The sequence below is a fragment of the Diadema setosum genome, chromosome 6 (genome assembly GCF_964275005.1).
Source record: "Diadema setosum chromosome 6, eeDiaSeto1, whole genome shotgun sequence".
Taxonomy (NCBI): Eukaryota; Metazoa; Echinodermata; class Echinoidea; order Diadematoida; family Diadematidae; genus Diadema; species Diadema setosum.
In genome coordinates, this window is record NC_092690.1 from 40,823,926 (window position 1) to 40,838,143 (window position 14,218).

The window sequence follows — 14,218 nt, forward strand, 5'->3', positions numbered from 1 at the left end:
CATCTTTTCAGAGAATGTAGGGGCCGAACACAAAAGAGTTTCTGGTTGAACAATCTATTTTTTTTTTCCATCATAGCATAGCGTTTCTATCCGAAAAGATGATTGACCATTCAATTCACATGAAAGGGCAATGAAACCCAAATAAAGTCAAACCTGCGGCCACCTGCCGTATATACAGCCACTACCCCCCCCCTTCCCCTCCGAGAGTAATGTCTTGTTAACGATCCTGTCTAAAGCCGCCACCTAACAGCCACTCTTCCTTTGGTGGCCGCTATAGGCAGTTATAACTGTATAATACATATTATATACATGTACAACATGAACTGAGGAATATATATTGAGCACTATTAGCAGAACAAAGCATTTAAGTTTGAGAAAAAAAGAGAAAATCGGAAAAAGAGAAAAATCTATTGAAAGTTATGAATTTTTAAGGTCTCAGGGCAGCCATCACTGGTTGAGAAAGCTATCACTGTAAAAAGATATAAAGACAATATGAAGAGAACTAAAAATATTTTCTTTTTTGTGGCATAATGAAAAATCACTTGACTCACATCTTTCAGAAAACAGGGGGATTTATTACTCTTGAAATAATATGTCAGTATCAAGAGGAGGGACTGTTGTACTTGGAAATAAAACTTTGTGGAATTCTCTTCATATTTTCTTGTATAATTGTCTATGCGTTACGTCATGAAAGGTTATCTTGTCATCCAGCAATGGCGGTACCAAAATTCAAAACGGATTGTCCGATTTTCCTCGAACGCGATTAATGTGTGAGGTACCTCTTTGGTTCTACTTATATTCCTGTATTCAGTCAGTTCACATAGTTTTATTTTCAGGGATTAACAACCTAGAAACGTTAGATAACAGCACAGAAGTAACTTCCGTGTAGTTTGCTTTACAAACGCTATAGGCAGGAAAAAACACATATGAAAATGTAATTTGGATATAAACCGAACAAAACAGAGACTATGGTATATACAATGTGTAATACTTCTTGTCACCGCATGCACCCTGGCCCGTTTGTTGGGGAAAGGTGAGATCTATTGCAAGAGTAACATAGGCCTACTTAACCCAACACGTAGCAAACACGAACTACCATTTAAGGGATGCCAGCAGAGTTAATGAGACCTAATATACGGCATGATTGCGTATAAAATAATTGGTTTCATGCACACAAACCTGTTCTGTGTTCCTGGCAGGCATTCCTGGCAGATTTTCTGGATAATCGGTGGGTAAATTTCACATCAAGCTACCAAGTTTCAAGACAAATCCGAACAGAAAACGAAACACTAACTTGTCATGTGTTGGTGACGCGTTAAAGGGAAGATAAACCCCAAGAACAATGTGGATTGAGTGAAAGCAGCAACATTAGTAGAACACATCAGTGAAAGTTTGAAGAAAATCGGACAATCGATGCAAAAGTTATGAATTTTTAAAGTTTTGATGTTGGAACCGCTGGATGAGGAGACTACTAGAGGTTATGACGTATGAGTGGACAACAATATCAAGAAAATATAAAGAAAATTCTGCAAAAATCCATTTTTCATGAAAATTACAAATTCCATCAACTTGATACTGATATATGTTAAGGGTAGCAATTATTCCCCCTGCTTTCTGAAAGCGGTTGGTCCATTGTTTTTTCATAATTCTAGAAAAGTGAATTTTTGTTGCATTTCCTTTATATTTTCTTTGTATTGTTGTCCACTCATACGTCATATCCTCTAGTAGTCTCCTCATCCAGCGGTTCCAACACCAAAACTTTAAAAATTCGTAAATTTTGTATCGATTGTCCGATTTTCCTCAAACTTTCACTGATGTGTTTTACTAATGTTGCTGCTTTCACTCAATCCGCATTGTTCTTTGGGTTTACCTTCCCTTTAAAGTTGGGTAATTTCCGACATGTGTACATAACAGGAATCCAGCTCCGAACGATTGTTTGTTTGTTTGTTTGTTGTTGTTTTTTTTTTTGGTTTGTTGGTGTTTTTTTTTTTTTTTTTTTTTTTTTTTTTTTTGCAGCAAGACGACAGATGTCAAGACCATTGAGCAGCTAGGCGTAAAGTTTTGTAGCCCGTCATTGACCAAAACGACCAAAGGACGGCGGGGGGGGGGATTAAATTCTTATTGAATATTGTGACTTATTCGGCCAAAAATCAAAAAGTCTCTCAAAAATTAAGGTTCGAAGTTTGTGATCTTTAGGGAATCTTTTTCTTGAGGAATAAGAAAAAGCTTGCCAGGAGTTTGAGCATGAAAAAAAAAAAAAAGACCCCGAGGTGGAGACTGACACGTATAGGCGTGAGTATGGGTCTGCAAGAATGAAATGAGATAATTATTTTCCTTTATAATTTGTGACAACTACACCAATCCTCCGTCGCATTTTAATACAAATTCAAAAGTAGATTTCACTTTTGTTTTTGCAGTTTCACATTTGTAAACTATACACGTACAGTATCCGTACACTGTCCACACTATTCTTCTACATTTTGTATAAACCTAATACCTTCTAATACCAATTGAGAGAGTTGACTTTGTTTCTATTTCAGTTTTCATTGCATTTTCTCTGAATGTTTTCATTTCAAACAGCATTAGGTATTCATAATTGTGAGTTCGTACAGAATAAATTCCCATAGAGAATGAGAGAGAGAGAGAGAGAGAGAGAGAGATGGAGGGACAGAGAGATAGAAAAATCCTGCGCTCCTGTAGACCAACACTAGAATAGACTTCTGCATATATTGTGATAAGATGAGTTTTTTAATTGAACTAAAAGTGGGTGTAATATTATCTTGAATCTTGAACTTGTTGCAAGCATGACATGCATATAACATAATATGACTGAGAGTCAGCTGAATTCTTCGGGCTAGAGAGAAGCGATGAGCAGAATGTGTCGTAGAACCAGGGAATCACCAGGACGCTATGCTCGGCATCGTCATATATCTCATTATACTATAAGCTCATTTGCTCTTTACAACTCTGCACTGCTTTTCAATACGTTGGTGCAGTGTAAACTCAACTGTCAGGCATGTATTGTTTCATTGTAAATCTCCAACCCCTCCATTTTTTTTCTGCACAGGATTCCTTCCCGAACCAACAACATGCCCTAACTATCCCCCCCCCCCCACACACACACACACAACACACCGCATCCACTCTCACAACCACCCTACCGGTCCCCTACATTAATTGATTATTAAAGTCTTTTATATATACGGCACTTGTAAAATCAAGACAATTCGGATAAAACTATACAGTGTAAAACTTCAATTACACAGTACATTAAAAGTGCACATACACCCTTGCAAACCAGCGACGACACAATAATGATGGTTACGAATGAGGAATAAAAACTTCATTTATACTGCAAGTACATTCCAGACCATTGTTTTAATGTACACCAATTGAACCCAAATAGTGCATGCCTCAAGGAATACTTTAACACATACTGAAAAGGTAACTATTGACATCCCCTCTAGAAGAAGTGAAAGCCTCACAATTATGAACAGAGATATATAATTGCTAATGATATATTATGCTGAAAAAGACGGTAAAAGGTGACTTGAAAATGGAAACCATTTTGGCCCCAAAGATGTGATTGAGTACTTACCCTGTTTGACATTATTGTGACTTGGTTTTTTTTTTTTTCAGAAAGTAATCACTGGCGATTGAGCAACAGATCTTCATTCTTTATAAAACCCTTGTATCACCCCTAAATGTAATATCAACGCTAAATGTAATATCGACCCTAAATGTAATACACCTTAACCCTAAATGTAATAGCAACCCTAAATGTAATACATTTTAACTCTAAATGTAATAATCGAGTCAACCCTAAATGTAATACATTTTAACCCTAAATGTAATAACCGGAGACAACCTTAAATGTAAAACATGTCAACCCCAAATGTAATATCGACCCTAAATGTAATACATGTCAACCCTAAATGTAATATCGACCCTAAATGTAATACTTTTTAACCCTAAATGTAATATCGACCCTAAATGTAATACACCTTAACCCTAAATGTAATAACAACCCTAAATGTAATACATTTTAACGCTAGATGTATAATTGGGTCAACCCTATGTAAAATGTAATACATTTTAACCCTAAATGTAATAACTGGAGACAACCCTAAATGTAATACATGTCAACCCTAAATGTAATATCGACCCTAAATGTAATACTTTTTAACCCTAAATGTAATATCGACCCAAAATGTAATACATCTTAACCCTTAATGTAATATCGAAATTAAATGTAATACACCTCAACTCTAAATGTAATAACAACCCTAAATGTAATATATTTTAACCCTAAATGTAATATCGACCCTAAATATAATACACCTCAACCCTAAATGTAATAACAACCCAAAATGTAATACATTTCAACCCTAAATGTAACATTGACCCTAAATGTAATACATCTTAACGCTAAATGTAATATCGACCCTAAATGTAATACATCTAAACGCTGAATGTAATAACAACCCTAAATGTAATAACTGGAGACAACCCTAAATGTAATACATGTCAACCCTAAATGTAATATCGACCCTAAATGTAATACTTTTTAACCCTAAATGTAATATCGACCCAAAATGTAATACATCTTAACCCTTAATGTAATATCGAAATTAAATGTAATACACCTCAACTCTAAATGTAATAACAACCCTAAATGTAAAATATTTTAACCCTAAATGTAATATCGACCCTAAATATAATACACCTCAACCCTAAATGTAATAACAACCCAAAATGTAATACATTTCAACCCTAAATGTAACATTGACCCTAAATGTAATACATCTTAACGCTAAATGTAATATCGACCCTAAATGTAATACATCTAAACGCTGAATGTAATAACAACCCTAAATGTAATACATTTTAACTCTAAATGTAATAACAATCCTTAATGTAATTCATGTCAACCCTATTAAATCTAATACATTCAACGCTTAACGTAATTACGACCTTAAATGTAATACACCTGATTATAGAGAGGGTAAGCAACGCAGAATATCGGGCAAAATGTCAGGGGGTATACGAAGGAGATAATTATGACGCAATTTTCTCTCGCACTCTTGAAAGAACGACAATAGTAGCTTAGACTTGTTTTTGTTGTTTACCCAGGTAAAAATCACACGGTCTTATTAAATCTATTGTTTGCTGCAAAGTTAATTAGGTCCATGCGACATAGTTCTTAAATATATAACCTTTATCATACTATCACATAAACATTTTGTATTCCAGTCTTTATTCAGTGTTCATTATTGCTTAGAGTTTTGTTGAAAAAGAAAAAAAAATTGGCAAAAGTTAAGTCAGTTTGCCGTAGTCATGCATTCATATATCATAGGAAAGTCAATATACAAATGGTGACTCAACGATGATAAAAAAGACATCTATTTCTTTTTGCTTTACTGGCATTTTTTGATTTATTTCTTGTACCCTCCCCACGACCAATTGTCCCAGTTTCGTGTCACTTAGTAGTGATTACCAGGAGTAGTGAACAATGTCATGAGGCTAATATTTCGGACAGTGATTTGCTGCCATGTCAATGTGTGACAGATATTTTGTCATTGAAACATTACATAGATAATGATGGTTCGTAAAGAATTTACTAGTTTTCTAGTTTTCTCAATCTACTTAGCTCTATCATCGCGTTTCATCAGTAGGTATATGTTTTTTTTTCTTACAATATTATTCATAATCAGAATTTCCTTGTAAAGAATTTGTGCCCATTTTTTTTTCATCAAAACTTTAAACTAACATGAACACTGAATGAAGATTGGAATACAAAATCTTTATGTGATTGTATGATAAAGGTATAGATTAAAAAGAAAAACTATGTCGAGTGTACCTAATTAACTTTGCAGCAAACAAAGTAATTAATAAGACTGTGTGATCTTTACCTGGGTAAACAACAAAAACAAATCTAAGCAACTATTGCTGCTCTTTCAAGAGTGCTATAAAAAGTTGCGTCATATCCCCTTCATATACCCCCTGACCTTTTGCCCGATATTCTGCGTTGGTTGACATGTATTACATTTAGGGTTGACATGTATTACATTTAGGGTTGTCTCCGGTTATTACATTTAGGGTTAAAATCTATTACATTTAGGGTTGTTATTACATTTAGGGTTAAGGTGTATTACATTTAGAGTCGATATTACATGAAGGGTTAAGATGTATTACATTTAGGGTTAATATTACATTTAGGGTTGACATGTATTACATTTAGGGTCGATATTACATTTAGGGTGGACATGTATTACATTTAGGGTCGATATTACATTTAAGGTTAAAAAGTATTACATTTAGGGTCGATATTACATTTGGGGTTGACATGTATTACATTTAGGGTCGATATTACATTTAGGGTTGACATGTATTACGTTTAGGGTGGATATTACATTTAGGGTTGACATGTATTACATTTAGAGTTGTCTCCGGTTATTACATTTAGGGTTAAAATGTATTACATTTAGGGTTGACTCGATTATTACATTTAGCATTAAAATGTATTACATTTACGGTTGTTATAACATTTAGGGTTAAGGTGTATTACATTTAGGGTCGATATTACATTTAGCGTTGATATTACATTTAGGGGTGATACAACCCTTCTTACGTTCTCAAAAGTTTTTAGCAATGAGTGTCAGTATATGACCACCATTCTTTAAATGTGGAATATTCCGCGGAGTAGAAATTCTCGTGTGTTTTTTTGCTTCATAGAACTACACAATATCTAAATACATGTATGAGAAATATCTATTCTTCCTTATACCAGTACTTGACAAAGTTTACTCTCATGCGGAGATTGCTAAAGAACTTAATTTCACTGAATTGGCAAACCACCAAAATCAGGCTCCTTTGTGGTTCATTTTGTTCCGATCAAGCTTCTCCTTCGGCCGTACAAGTAAGCCTCGTCCCATCCTCAAAGCTTAAGTCTTATGCAGATAATATTCATGTCATTCATAACGCTTTTAAATAAGCAATGAGCAGGCAGGCAGGGACATTTAGAGTTTTGTCGCACATTCTGGCCTTGCCTTGCCACTATATCAGATTTTCTTTTTTTCACACGTGAGGTTCTTCCTTATGCACAATAGTCCATACTGTTTGCTCACAATTATCCTGCAAGTCAGTACAAATTTTACACCTATTATCCCTCCCTAGCACTATAAAATACTTACCATATTTTGTGCCTAATGATGTCACGTTTTCGTCTCTTTACGGGTAACGTGCCGTTAAAACCAAAAAAAAAAAAAATACAAATACAAATACATACAGGGAAACAAAACATAAACAGAAACCTCAAACTCTGATAACATAATGTAACAGTTGAAAATCCAGTACTCGTGCACGAATATTATAATTACGCAGAAATGATGAAGGAATCATATGAAAATAGTCATGCATGCAGCCATGTAATGACGTAATCAGAATATGCGAAGAATAAGAATATAAGACGAGATTCATATATAAATACCAGACAAGTTTCGGCACCTACTGCAGCAGTCCATACTATTCACTCCATTCGAAATGACGTATCCGGTTCTCATCTTTCGGCGGCATAAAGCAATTTGTAAACTTTCTATATTTGGCTAAATAAAATTATCAGTGAAACTTATGAAATCAACATACCACTCAGTGGTATCTTGTTTTCGTAAGTTTCAGATGTGTATTTCAAAAGATACACACATATTTTCTTTCTTCAAATCGCAAACATTGTAATATGTATATTGACGCTTTCTGCGGTAGTAAATTATTGAAAAAAAAATGCTTTATGTATGAAACTATGTCGAAGTAAATAACATCAAACAAATCAAATCACGCAAGTACTTGTGCTGTAACAGACCGGTTTATCAATATAGCCAAACATAAAGACAGTGTCGTCCGAAATTTGAGATATGGCAACGATATCAACCTGTATCCGATAGCTATATCTCAGATACCCGGTTGGGAGGATTCTAGCCTCGACACATCATATATTTTGTTTGTTTTTTCCTAGAAAAAAAAAGTATGTATATAGAAGTCAGAGTATTTAAGTATTATTCAATACTGTACATGGGCCTGCCGGTTTATCATTAGCACTTATCAAAAAGAATACGCGTGACGTTTTATCTCTACAAAACGTGAAAATGAAATCATTGGTTAAACATATTAATTCACAAAAAGTATCAGAAAGGAAATATTTAAAGAAATATGGAGAGTTTACATACACAATAATAAGTACCCTACTAGTTGATGAATACCGCCGAAATCTAAAGAGTGTGAATCTAAATCTTAACTCCAACTCATCGTCACTATGATGACGCTTGATGCTAATAAAGCTTCGTATACCACTTCAAACTAAGATAATAAACAAGCAGATTCAGAAGAAATAGGCGAGATAGGTTGTACAATTGCAAGTCCATCCAATTTGTAAAAAGAATGTGACGAAATCTCTTCTGTTCACATCGAGTTTGCAAGCAGGTTGAGGACGAGGTTGGATTGTGTATACTAGTAATCTACTGGAAAATTATCAAAATGCAGGATCTACAAAAATCCATTATTCACCGCTCAATCGAAAATGTGGAGTAAACACAACGTTTATATGCGATTGCAGTCAATATAGGCATCGGTACGTAGAGCATACGATGATTTTATTTTTCTTTTATTTATCCAAAAACCAAATTGGATATCATTGTGATATTGTATCTGTGGTTTGTTGAAACTTATGTGATTCAAAGTTCCTTACAAAATAAAGTGCTTATGACTTGTAAGTTAAGGTATATTACTTCGTATTACTTTATATTGAAATAAACTCATTTGAATTGAGTGTTGGGAATAGCAAAGGTTTACAACTTAACGACTGAATATAGAAGAGGTGTCAATAATAGATAGTCCTGAAGATTTGAACATTTACATGCCTAAGCTATGGGCTTTATCCACTTTAAAAGTGTGTACTCATGTGCAAATAATTTATGACAATTAATAATATTCCTATACTCATGAAGGACATTGATCACAATTCGGATCGGAATATCAGACTGTGCACAGTGGTTAGCCAAAGAATGGGTATAAAAGGGTAATTGTTTTGGCATACACCCCACCAGCGGTTACAGCTCGTTTTTCCGAAGGTTCGTTATTCCGAAGGCTCTTCAGTCCGAACATTCGTTATTCCGAAGGTTCGTTATTCCGAATGTCATTTTCGGATTAACAAATCTTCGGAGTAACGAACCTCCGAAATAACGTCACAAATGTTCGGATTAACGACCCTTTTTCATTTTCGGATTAACGAACCTCTAGGTATAGGGAATTTGTGCGTTTCGGATCAACGAACCCTCGGAATAACGAACCTTCAGAATAGTGAACCTTAGGAATAATGAACAGCACCCACACCAGCAGGCTCCCAAGCGTGAGAATGAGGTTAATTCGTACTTAGAATTGTTAATGCATGTTGTGCAACCACAGGCTACAGAAGTACGTGTAGTTATTTCATCAGCTTGACAACTATAAATTGGTATCAATGAAAAGCAGATAATCATTTACCATATAGAGACGTCAAGTTTGAATGACAAGTCAAATTCTTTAGAGTACATGCAATTCACGGAAAACATTGTATTTACTTTAAAAAATGATTACAACTATGAATGATATAAAATAACTAAACACTTCCAAAAAAAAATCTTAAGACAGTACATACAAGCTGTTCTTGAGGTGATGGCAAAATAAAATGAATGATACAATGAATTATTAAGGAGGGAAACATAATATATAAAGAAGCATTCAGCATTCAAGGTACAATTTTCCCAGAAAACTGCTCAAAGTAGTACGAAATATGAGAAATGTATTAATTACAATATTTCAGTTTCTTACAGTAGCAGGATAATTTCATAACTAAAGTGAAAAAATCATATATATATATTATATGTATATATATAATAATATATGTATATACATATATATTATATATATATGTATATATATATATATATATATATATATATATATATATATTAGATTGTCACATGTGTCCAGTGGTGGAGAGGGGGGGGGGGGGCACCGACCGCGCGCTCTCTCTTTATTTGTCGTTGAAACAAATGAAGTAAAAAGAAAAAGAAAAAGATGAAACCCGGAAGTAGCATTAGAAAAATTGTTTGCGCCCCCCCCCTTTAAGCAATTCATGGATCCGTCCCTGCCTGTGTCTACCACAGCGTATCTATTAAGATGATAATTATCAGGATAAATCCGCAAATGAAAATCATGACAATGTTAAAGACGAATGGATTTCCGACCATCTTTTCACGTGACAGCCGAAGACGGTTCATAAGCTGTTAATGCTGGCATCAACAATGTCATTTGGTAGTCTTGACTCGAACTGTCCCGCTTTCAACGTCAAAATGAGCCGTACTAGGTTCCTGCTGTCGGCTCTCAACTTCCGTCTGGACTGATCCGTCCACTTCCAACAACTCATCACACGGTCCAGTCTGTTCGAGATCGTTTGAACTAGCAGGGGACTGGACGGGCTTCCAATGTTCAAAGTCAAAATCTGGAAAACATAACATCATCCATCTTATTCTTTTGAAGTGCACATTATTTTTCATATCTGTGTGTGAATAGCAACACCATTTCCATTTAGTACAACATGTACTGGAAAAGTTGCCAAGTCTCCTATTCTAACGGGAAGTTGTCGGGTTTTTTTTTTTGTGGGGAATACGTCTATTTTTTATATAATTCGAGCCTTAACATCAAGATGTAAAGATGTGACGGTTGTATGGGCACAATAGGCAATTGACTTCAAAACGCCATTCCTTTACATAGAGAATAATATAGAACTAAAAGAGATATTGAGGAACAGTATTCAGTACATGTATATGCAATGTTTAGTCTTTGAGACGCATGAGACTGAGAAGTCTAGTTTTCCCCGTATCCCTATATGACGTGTACTATGTCAAGGAATATTAACTTTGTCAATCATGCAAAAATAGCGTAATCGGCTGAATGTGCGCTTCTGGAGAATAGGAGAAGAATATAATTCTCAAGGAAGGACAATTAGACGCTACGATTATGACAAAATGATATTAGTTGTGAAATTATTTTTTTCTGCAAGTTATCAATACAAACAAACAAGCAATAAAATCCAACAAATAAACAACTAGAAATGTCGCTATGGCGACTGGCATGTCTCTTCCATAACGTATGGTTCGTCTGATAGGTCTATAGTACAATGTGTGGACAATGTGTCATGCCAGTTTCACATAATTGGCAAAATATTAAAATTACAGGTTTGTTAACCTTTTAAACTAGGTAGGTTGAATTGTATGGAGGGCTATAATTATTGTCTAAGAGTGCAGATATTTGGTTATTTGAGGATTTTTACTTGACTTTTGACTCTCTTATTAGTTTATACATTATTGGATGTTAAATTTGAGTGTTTGACATTTGATATTTAATATGTATCAGCACTGCGATATTCGGATATCAACACTAAATTTGTGGTGTTATGATAGCATTATATGGATTGTGTTTGCTTTCTCGGTTAAATTTGTGACTAGGGATGCAGCGCATGTGACCGTTATAGCAGATTCGATGTGCGGGGTGTATCACCCCTAAATGTAATATCAATGCTAAATGTAATATCGACCCTAAATCTAATACACCTTAACCCTAAATGTAATAACAACCCTAAATGTAATACATTTTAACGCTAAATGTAATAATCGTGTCAACCCTAAATGTAATACATTTTAACCCTAAATGTAATAACCGGAGACAACCCTTATTGTAATACGTGTCAACCCTAAATATAATGACAACCCTAAACGTAATACATGTGAACCCTGAATGTAATATCGACCCTAAATGTAATACTTTTTAACCCTAAATGTAATATCGACCCTACATGTAATACATCTTAACCCTAAATGTAATATCGACCCTAAATGTAATAACAACCCTAAATGTAATACATTTCAACCCTACATGTAATATCGACACTAAATGCAATACATCTTAACGCTAAATGTAATAACAATCCTAAATGTTACACACCTTAACGCTAAATATAATAACAATCCTAAATGTAATCCATGTCAACCCTTTTAAATGTAATACATTTCAACGCTTAATGTATAATTACGACCCTGAATTTAATACACCTCATTATAGAGAGTGTAACCAACGCAGAATATCGGGCAAAAGGTCAGGGGGTATACAAAGTGGATATGACGCAACTTTTTATAGCACTCTTGAAAGAGCGGCAATAAATGCTTAGATTTGTTTTAGTTGTTTACCCAGGTAAAAATCACACAGTCTTATTGAATAATTCCTTTGTTTGCTTCCAAGTTAAGGTCCATGTGACATAGTTTTTTTTAAATCTATACCTTTATCATACAATCACATAAACATTTTATTTCCCAAACTTCATTCAGTGTTCATGATTGTTTGATTTTTACCTGGGTAAACAACAAAAACAAATCTAAGCAACTATTGCTGCGTTGTTTTTTTTTTTGTTATTTGTGGTAAGGACATTTAAAATTGATTTTATCTTCTGATAAAACAGGGCCCAGGGCCCCGTTTTATCAAAAGATATAATCGATTGTAAATTCCCTTACCACACAGGCTGCCATAGACTAATGATAGAAATCAGCTATAATAATCAATTATAACTCTTCATAAAACAGGGCGCAGGTCTATTTGTATCTGTATATGTTCTAAATCAAGTGCTTTTATTTTCAGTTGTAATTATTTATGCGTAATTAGTTTTTAGTGGCATATTTGTGTCTTGAAAGAGAATTTTATTTAGTATATGAACATGTGATAAGGCTCACTTTTTTGCATCTGTCTGATGTGAATGATTATTGTATTGTACCCTTTTTGTTTCGTTTGTACATCAAAGAAACGCAATTCAGCCTCTGGGCTGTTATGTACTTTCCTTTTGATGAAATAAACCAATAGCTATCTATCTACCTATCTATCTACCATTCAGTAATTTTCAAGGTATGGAGAAAAACTGTAAATCAGTATTAAAGGTATTAGCCCACATTTGTAAACCTGCAGCAATTGGTCTCATAGTTAGCATGGAGTTTGGGTATGATTGCAGTAACACCTGTGCAAAATTTCGTTCCAATTAGTCCATTACTTTCATAAAAATAAATGAAAATGCACCGTACGCATGCGTATAACGCTCGCTAGCTCCGGTCCACGCACGTACTACATGCATGCGTAACTACACGCAGCCGCTGTGCACAGCGGTCTGGTCAGGCTAATGCATGCGATATATGTGTAAGTTACATGTACGTAGCTGCTAGCCCGCGCTCGTAATTCGATTTTGGGTCGGGTTGACCCGGTTTGAAAATTGATTTTAAAACGATGATTTTCTCTCTCTTATCGAATGGTATAGACAAATAGCAACAGGTGAGGTATGTTACTGTTATAACTTGTACTTGAAGTCATATTGGACCTGTTTTATGCAGTTTTGATTTTCGTGGGTTTGCAAATGTGGGCTAATACCTTTAAATCGTAAAACATTAGCATTTTAACCTGGCCTTTGACCCTACAACCCTAAAATGCCCGAGAGAATCACTTGTCAAGTAGAACATGCATTAATGTGAACTAAATTTCATGACGATACCTTGAGTAACTTTTGAGATATGGAGGAAGAACTGAAATTTAGCACATTCACTTGACCTTTGACCTTTAGGCAAGAAACCTCCTAGAGAATCTCTATTGGGTACCATGTCCGAATGACACCTGACCTTTGATCTATGACCCCAAAATTCCCTAGATAATCACTGTCAGACAGCACATGCATATGTATTAAGTTCCCTGAAGATACCTTGAACCATTTGTGAGATATGAAGAATAAGAAAACGAAATTTTATCATTGTCTCTTGTGACCCAAAACTCTGGAGAATCTTCATGTGGTAGTACATGTATACTAAGTTTTTTTTTTTCGAAATACCTTTTAGGCATTGCATAGATATGGGAGAAAAAGTAAAATCTTGAGCATTTGACCTTGAATTTTTGACCTTGAGCATGTGCACCCATAAGTTGATAGGCACAACTTCGCCCACTCATCCATATACATGCTATGATTCATTAGGATACCTCCAACGGTCTTTTTCAGTAACGCTGTAAACAAAATTGATAATGAACGGAAGGACGGACGGACGCACAACTCGAAAACATAATGCCTCCGGCGACACTTCGTGAAGGAAGCATAAATACAAGA